We start from the raw sequence: 9,320 nt of genomic DNA, 5'->3' as shown, positions 1-9,320 counted from the left end.
ATCACCCTAGCTCTCTGTCCAGGAGTTGCAAGTAGTTTCTGGTGTTTGTAGCCTACTGGAGGCCGTGGACAGCGCTGACCGTAGGGGTGGGCTGTGATGCGGTAGGTACGTGGCCGGGTGTACCGAATACCCGTTAGGTATCTCGGGAACCCTGTTCACATCGTTCGGGGCCGTATGGGAAACCTCGGCCGGACTCCCTGCGGATGGAACCTGAATAGGCGATAAACCTGGACTAGAGGCTTAAGTGTTTAGGTAGGTCGTGGTCTACACCCACGTCGGTTTTCGCTTGAAGTCTGCCGAGCACATGTCGTGTGCAGACGCTAAGTGGTGGAAACATGTATGAAGAAGTACACCCCTGCAGGGTTAACATGATCTATTCAAATAGCCGCGTCCGCGGTAAAGGACTACTTGGTTGCCTATACAGTTCATAGACAAGTAAATGGAAACTGTTAAAAGCCTCAAGATAAGTGTGAGTGCCGAGGATGGCTCCTCCGTAGGAAGACGGAGGTGGATCCTCGGTAGCGTATTGAAGTGGTGAATAGTGGACTTGTGTGCGCAAAACTATTTCAAATGGAGTATCGTAGGATAGTCTAGCCAAGAGTCAAAGCTGGCTTGCTGCAATAACTCCACCAACCCTTTTGATACTATGCATGTATGTAGGATCTGATGTAAGTCTTGTTGAGTACCTTTGTACTCATGTTGCTATAATCTACATTTTTACAGAAGACGCTGCAACCCCTTCTGATGGGTTCTATGTAGACGTTGACATCAACGAGTAGGCTAAAGACCCAGGTGGTGACCCTGAGCTTGTGAAGGACCACATAGTATAGCCAGGCTTTCCAAGCCTCTTTTATTTTACTAGTTGTCTGTACTCAGACAAGTTACTTCCGCTGTTGGCTTGTATGATTGTATAACTTGTATGTTGGGTCGTGAGACCCGTAACTTTGTGTGTATATTATGTATGGCTCCCTGAGCCTTAAATAAAGTACTTGTGTCATAGAGTCATGTTGTGATGCTTCGTTGTATTTACACATATCGAGCATATTGTGTGTATGATTGAAATGCTTGGTATGTGTGGGATCTGACTATCTAGTTGTTTATCTTTAGTAGCCTCTCTTACCGGGAAATGTCTCCTAGTGTTACCGCTGAGCCATGGTAGCTTGCTACTGCTCTGGAACACTTAGGCTGGCCGGCATGTGTCCTTCTTCGTTCCTGTGTCTGTCCCTTCGGGGAAATGTCACGCTTTGAGTACCGGAGTCCTGTTAGCCCGCTACAGCCCGGTTTACCGGAGTCCTGCTAGCCCAGTGCTACAGCCCGGACCCACTTGCTGATGACCGACACGTTCGAAGCTGGGTCATGGATGCCTGTCCCTGTAAGTCTGTGCCACTTTGGGTTTACGACTAGTCATGTCAGCCCGGGCTCTTTATCATATGGATGCTAGCGACACTATCATATACGTGAGCCAAAAGGCGCAAACGGTACCGGGAAAAGGGTAAGACAACACCCGTGGGGATACCGTGCGTGAGGCCGCAAAGTGATATGAGGTGTTACCAGCTAGATCGATGTGACATCGAGTCGGGGTCCTGACACAAAGGAAACAAGAGCTTGAGAAATTGAGAGCGGCTCATGAAGATCTTCAAAAAGAGAATGAGTCACTTCGTGCTCAACAGATCAGTCCCGCTCAGGATGGATTTGAACCACCATGTCTAAAATGCATTGAGCATGATAACGCTACATCTGTTGCTGAATGTTCCACTGCTGCTACTGTTTCATTGTCTTCACCTACTGATGTGGTTACTAACCACTCTGTGGAGGATACCACTACTGTCGCTGATGAAAATGCTATGTTGAAGACATTGCTTGAAACAGGGATGTACAAAAGTTTGAAGGGAGATCAGACACTCTGCGATGTCCTCAAAAAGCAGGTTCTGAACCGAAACCCTAGGAAAGAGGGTGTTGGGTTCGAGAGGAAAATGAATGTTGATGGCTCGTACTGGAAGCCTGAGCAGTACCCCAAAACCACATGGGTTGCTGCAAAGGAACCTTCAATAGATCCATCCACTTTATCTGGCTTTACCTGTGCTAATCCTATTATCATTGATGAATCCTTTGATGCAAACTATAAGCTGTTCAAGAATCAGAATGGTGAAGTGTTTGCCAGGTATATTGGTACTAACTACAGGAATGGACCACCTATGAAGAAGATCTGGGTACCTAAGCAGTACATTGAGAATCTTCCTATGAATGTCGTCATGACACCACCAAGGAAGAAGACAAACCCCAGACCTATAGCTTCATATGGCCCAAAGGCTTCATACAGATACAGGACTCACCCGAGTCACCCTAACACCAATGTTTTGCAGGGAAACCATACTCAGACTTATGAATATGAGTGTGTGTCTTCGAACTGCTATGTTCATAGAACTAAGAACTTTTCTGCTTATTCATATGAGTATCATTCATCTCCTGCAAGGCTATTTGCTAGGGCTCCAAAGCCAAAATTCTCAGATGCTGCACTTAGACTCATTGCTTCTAAGCCACCCCTGAAAATGTGGGTGGCGAAGAAGAACTAACCTTCTTTTGCAGAGTACGGTCTCCTGCCAGCAATCAATGGCGTCCGATACTATTGCTGGGGACCTAAAACACATTAAGGACGCATGATAAAACGTCTTACTATATAAATCACATCTGAATCGCTTACCGGTCATACTATGTATCCTAACCTTGATCTAAGCTGTGACAATCCCTATATGCGCCAAATGCTTATGCTTCACAACACTCTTGTGAAGCCTATCCTCCTAACTGCACTGTAGGGTACATCACCAAAAGCTTCAGAATGGATTATGGACAGTGGATGCACAAATCATATGACTGGTGATCGAAATCTTCTCATGGACTCAACCTTACGTCCATCCGATAAGAGTCACATCACATTTGCTGACACTGGTAAAATCAAGGTATTGGGTCTAGGTAGAGTTGCAATCTCAAAGGATCAACACATGGATAAAGTGATGCTTGTTGAATCCCTTGGTTTCAACTTAATGTCTGTCACAATGGTTTGTGACTTGAACATGATTGTGCTATTCGGAAAATATCACTGCCTTATGCTAATGGAATCTGACAAGTCTCCAGTGTTTGAAGCATATCGAAAAGATGATCTATACATGGTAGATTTCTCAGCAGGTCCACAGCTTGCCGTATGTCTTCTCACAAAAGCTTCAGAATGCTGGCTCTGGCATCGAAGACTGGGGCATGCTGGCATGAGGAACCTACACTCAGTCGTCAAGAAGAAGCATGTCATAGGCATCGAGGATGTCAAATTCAAGAAGGATCATTTGTGTGGTGCCTGTGAAGCTGGAAAGATGACTAGGGCAAAGCACCCCTCGAAGACAATCATGACAACATCTCAACCCTTCGAGCTGCTACACATGGACTTATTTGGACCTACTCACTACTCCACCCTCACAACAACTGCTTGTCTCTATAGCTTCGTCATTGTTGATGACTATTCAAGATACACATGGATTCATATAATTCTCTACAAGAATGAAGTGCAAGATGTCTTCAGACGCTTCGCCAATCGAGCAATGAACAACTATGGTGTGAAGATCAAGCATATCAGAAGTGATAATGGCACTGAATTCAAGAACACCGGACTTGATCTTTATCTGGATACAATGGGGATCACTCATGAGTTCTCTGCTCCATACACACCTCAGCAAAATGGCATCGTTGAACCAAGAACAAAACCCTCATTGAGATGGCTCGAGCAATGCTCGATGAATACAAGACACCAAGAAAGTTCTGGCCTGAAGCTATTGATACAGCATGTCACATCATCAATCGTGTCTACATCCATAAGCTTATGAACAAAACATCCTATGAGCTCCTTACTGGCAAGAAGCCAAATGTCAGTTACTTCAGGGTATTTGGAGCTAGGTGCTGGATCAAGGACCCCCATCACAAGTCAAAATTTGCACCTAAAGCTCACGAAGGCTTCATGCTTGGCTATGGAAAGGACTCACACTCCTACAGAGTCTTCAACCTCTATCTCTACAAAATCGTCGAAACTGTGGATGTGAGATTTGAGGAAACCAATGGTTCACAAAGAGAACTCCTGCCAAGTACACTAGATGAAGCTTCTCCAAGCGAATCTATCAAGTTGATGGGAACTGGTGAAATCATGCCTTCTGAAGCACAGCCTGAAGAGGAACTTATCATCTCAGCACCAAACCAACCTGAAGACAATGCTCAGACCGAAGACAACCCTCCCAATGATGAAAATGATCAGCAAGAGCAAAGTCTTCGTCCGGTTCATCCTCGTGTTGCAAATGAAGTACAAATTGAGAGGATAATTGACAGCATCAATGCGCCTGGTCCACTTACTCGCTCAAGAGCAACACAGTTAGCGAATTTCTATGGGCACTTTTCATTTGTGTCAATATCAGAACCCAAGAAAGTTGCTAAAGCCTTTATGGAACCTGAATGGATTCAAGCAATGCAATAAGAACTTCAACAGTTCAAGCTGAACAATGTTTGGGAACTTGTCAAGCGACGTGACCGTCGCAAGCATAACATTATTGGAACAAAATGGATATATCGAAACAAGCAAGATGAGCATGGTCAAGTCGTCAGAAACAAAGCACGTCTTGTGGCTCAAGGATACACTCAAGTAGAAGGAATTGACTTCAATGAAACATTTGCTCCTATGGCTAGGCTTGAAGCTATTCACATACTTCTAGCCTACGCTAACCATCACAACATCTTGCTATATCAAATGGATGTTGAAGAGTGCATTTCTCAATGGCAAGATTGAAGAAAAAGTATATGTCTCTCAACCACCTGGCTTTGAAGATCCAAAACATCCTGATATGGTGTACAAGCTAAACAAAGCATTGTATGGCCTCAAACAAGCTCCTCGCGCATGGTATGATATGATCAAAGACTTCCTGAAGAGCAAAGGCTTCAAACCAGGATCCCTCGATCCCACACTCGTCACGAAGACATATGATGGTGAACTGTTTGTGTGCCAAATATATGTGGATGACATAATCTTCAGCTGCACCAACCAGAAGTATAGTGATGAGTTTGGGTACATGATGCAAGAGCAATATCCGATGTCCATGATGGGAGAGCTGAAGTTCTTCCTTGGTCTTCAAATTCGTCAGCAAAGGAATGGCATCTTCATATCTCAAGAAAAAAACCTCAAAGATTGTCTGAAGAAGTTTGGAATGGAAGACTGCAAAGGTTACACGACGCCAATGCCAGCCAAACACCATCTTAGTCCCAATGACAATGGTAAAGAGTTCGATCAAAAGGTATACTACTCCATGATTGGTTCTTTACTTTATCTATGTGCATCTAGGCCAGATATTATGCTTAGTGTTTGCATGTGTGCTCGATTCCAAGCGGCACCAAAGGAATCGCATCACTTAGCTGTGAAGCGAATTCTTCGACATTTGGCTTACACCCCAACACTCGGATTATGGTATCCCAAGGGCTCAAAATTTGATTTGGTTGGATTCTCGGATGCTGATTATGCTGGTGACAAGGTGGATCGCAAGTCTACATCTGGCACATGTCATTTTCTGGGACGATCACTTGTCTGTTGGTCTTCAAAGAAGCAGAACTGTGTATCACTCTCAACTGCTGAATCTGAATACATTGCTGCTGGATCTTGTTGTGCTCAGCTTCTATGGATGAAGCAAACTCTCAAGGACTATGGCATCAATCTGAAACAAGTACCTCTCTTCTGCGACAATGAAAGTGCCATCAAGATAGCCAACACTCCAGTTCAGCACTCGAAGACAAAGCACATTGAAATTCGTCATCACTTTCTCAGAGATCATGTCATGAAGAAAGATATTGACATCATTCACGTCAACACTGAAGAGCAACTGGCAGATATCTTCACAAAGCCCTTGGATGAGAAAAGGTTTTGCAAGTTACGGTGTGAGCTAAATATCTTGGAATCCTCTAATGTCCTATGATCAGGCACACATCCTAACACTTATGCATGTTGATGACTTAGATGTGCAACACACGAAGTACTGTATATATCTTCAATCAATGAAGATTTACATTCTGAGTGTGAATACATTAACATGGAATTTGACTTCGGAGCGCCACGATAATTGTGCGCTGTGTCTGGGTCTAATACTTCCTATACGGTGGGTAATGCCACACCAAATTTCTCTATTGAAGTGTTTCTCTCATGGCGTTATTTTTGCAATGACTTCGCATTTGGTTTGTCCTTAGTTTCAATTTATCTTCATGATTCTCTTCACTATGATGATTTGATTGCACAAAGACAAACATTAAGTCTATTTTAAATAACTCATCTTTACTGTTGAAATCCGGAGAAGCCGGAACAACTATCCGACATGTCTGGCGGGCGTGGGAACGTGGGACAACTCTGAGTATGTTGCATGCTTGCAACGTGCCCCTCAGATGTGAACCGCCAGGGGCACCAGCGTAATTGCGCTGTGCCGCACACCTCCTTATAAATACTTGTCCCATGCGGTAAAGAAATCCTTCTTCTACCTCTCCACCTCGTCAAAACCCTAGCGCCACCGCTAGCTCTCAACGACGCCGGCGATGAAGCGCTTAGCTGTCGCGACTTCTCCGATGCCATCCTCACACCGGCCGCGGACATCGTCCTCTCCGCCGTCGCCGTAGGTGTCCTCCGTCGCCAAGTTAGGGCACGATGGGCTGAACTGCTCGGTCTCCTATTCATCTCATCTAGCATTTCTTCGTGCGGTAATTATAACTCTATTTTTACCACCTTTTTGATCTTCAAGATTCATCCTATTTACCAAAAGTGGTTTCTGCCTTCACAATGTTAGATCTATTCTGTCTGCATCTCATACTGCCTAGTCTATTCACTTAGATTTCATATCTAGTTGATTCCTCACTTGTACTTATTCATCGATTCGTACAAATCTGGAACCATCTCACCCCATATAAGTGAATGTCTTCGCATCATGAGGTCAATGTCTTCAAACTGATTTATCTTCAAAATCTTCTGAGAATGCATATGACCTCTTCCCCTTCCCTCGCATCTCTAATGCTGTCACAGGTACATGTCCGTGGGAGAATCCCTTGGTTCTCATAGTCTGCATTCGTTTGCAGAATACTTACAACATCATATTAACTCTCCTGAAGCCAGTTCCTGCTTGACCAGCAAGCGTAAGTCTCTGAAGCCTTTGAACATATTGAAGCCATTCAGTTTGAAGTTCATGGCTGCAGAAAAATCAGCAAGGAAGGGTGGCAGACACCGCCTAGAGGGAACATCAAAAGTTCTGCCTGATGACCTGGCAGAGCTCTACAAGACAGATCCTGAAGAGACTTATCATCAGCGCAACACACGGATCCAATGGATTCGATGCTATTGGGCTGAAGAATGGTTCAAGTACAAATTCGTGACCAAGGAATATGCAGAGAGTAATGCTATCAAGTGTCCTTGGGGCGATATACTCTATCGTGGCCTTCAACCCAAGAACAGAGCTGAAGCTATTGCTCAAGGCTTCTATCCTTGCATGGTCCGTGGACCTCAACCTGAGAACGCCGATCCCACATCATTACTCTGGTGTCGTGATGATGCTCTCTTCAAGCACAACTTTCAGCACGCCAAGGCTTCGGCCAAGGAAAACAAGAAGTCATTGGGATTAGACTTCAACCCTGGTCCCTCTGCTCCCCGTGCCAATGGCTCACGTGATGCAGAAGCTAATGTCATCGGCCCCTTCTCTAACCTCGATGGCGTCATCACTTACATCTTGGTCCATGGTGCCAAAGTAGATCAGTCTGATAATGATGCTGACACTGATGAAGCCCCAGCTCCTCCTCCAAAGCCGCAGAAGCAAAAGAAGCTAAAGGCTTCTAGATCAGCACCTCCAAAAGCTTCACACGCGAAGCCACTGGCCACTGCTCCTCCTGAAGACAGTGTGCAGTCTGAAGATCAATCACGTATCTCCAAGAGGACGGAGAAAATAAACCAAATTGTTAGGCATACTGATCAAACCTTGACTCCTGCTGCCATTCTGCGTGAAGAACCCATTGATCTGTCCAGTGATGAAGATCTTGCGGATGATGCCCTTGAGCAACTGATCAAGAGCAAGGAAGAAGCAGAGATCTTCAACAACTTTGTCACGCCCAATATGCGACCCTATCCAAAAAGGAACTCGAAGGTCCCACCAAGGATAGACCTGCATATTAGAACGCTTTTGCAAGGTGGATATCATTACATCAACATTACATAATAGATGGGGATACATACAAGACATACAATGTCACATGAATACAACAATACATCATACAAGAACAACATCTGACTACGGATGAAACACAAACAGAAGCTCAAACGACATCCACCCTGCTAGCCCAGGCAGCCGACCTGGAACCTATCCCCTGATCGAAGGAGAAGCAGAAGAAGAACTCAACGCAAGCAAGCATCGCTCTCGTGTCCTGATCATCGCATAAACCTGTACCTGCAACTGTTGTTGTAGTAATCTGTGAGCCACGAGGACTCAGCAATCCCATTACCATGGGTATCAAGACTAGCAAAGCTTAATGGGAAAGGAAGGGGTAAAGTGGTGAGGTTGCAACAGTGACTAAGCATGATATGGTGGCTAACATACGCAAATGAGAGCGAGAAGATAAACAAGCGGAACGGTCATGAAGCTAGCAATGATCAAGAGGTGATCCTGAACACCTACTTATGGCAAACATAACCCAGAAACCGTGTTCACTTCCCGGACTCCACCGAGAAGAGACCATCACGGCTACACACGCGGTTGATGCGTTTTAATTCGGATCTGGTGTCAAGTTATCTACAACCGGACATTAACAAATTCCCATCTGCCACATAACCGCGGGCACGGCTCTTGAAAGTTTATACCCTGCAGGGGTGTCCCAAACTTAGCCCATGACAAGCTCTCGCGATCAACAAAGGAATAGACCTTCTCCCAGGAAGACCCGATCAGTCTAGGAATTCCGGTTTACAAGACATTTCGACAATGGTAAAACAAGACCAGCAAGACCTCCCGGTGTCCCGACACCCTGATAGTAGCCGCGCGTATCTCGTCTCAGGCCACGACCGGATGAACACTACGTACGGCAACCGATGATACCCCAAGTTGCCTAGGGGCTGCACCACAAGTGGCTCTGGTTTGGACTGTCACATCCCTAGCTTCTGGTTTGCTCTGAGCTAGCTAGTCATGTGTTGCATCATGTTTAAATTTTGCCTAAAATTGAAATGGGGATGTTCAAACCCTAGCATTAAATCAACTCAACTAGGGTGAATTAAAATCTTTTCAATAAAC

Source organism: Triticum aestivum, chromosome 6B (assembly GCF_018294505.1).
Source record: "Triticum aestivum cultivar Chinese Spring chromosome 6B, IWGSC CS RefSeq v2.1, whole genome shotgun sequence".
Taxonomy (NCBI): Eukaryota; Viridiplantae; Streptophyta; class Magnoliopsida; order Poales; family Poaceae; genus Triticum; species Triticum aestivum.
The sequence above is the reverse complement of the archived record's forward strand: the minus strand, read 5'-3'. Positions refer to the sequence as shown.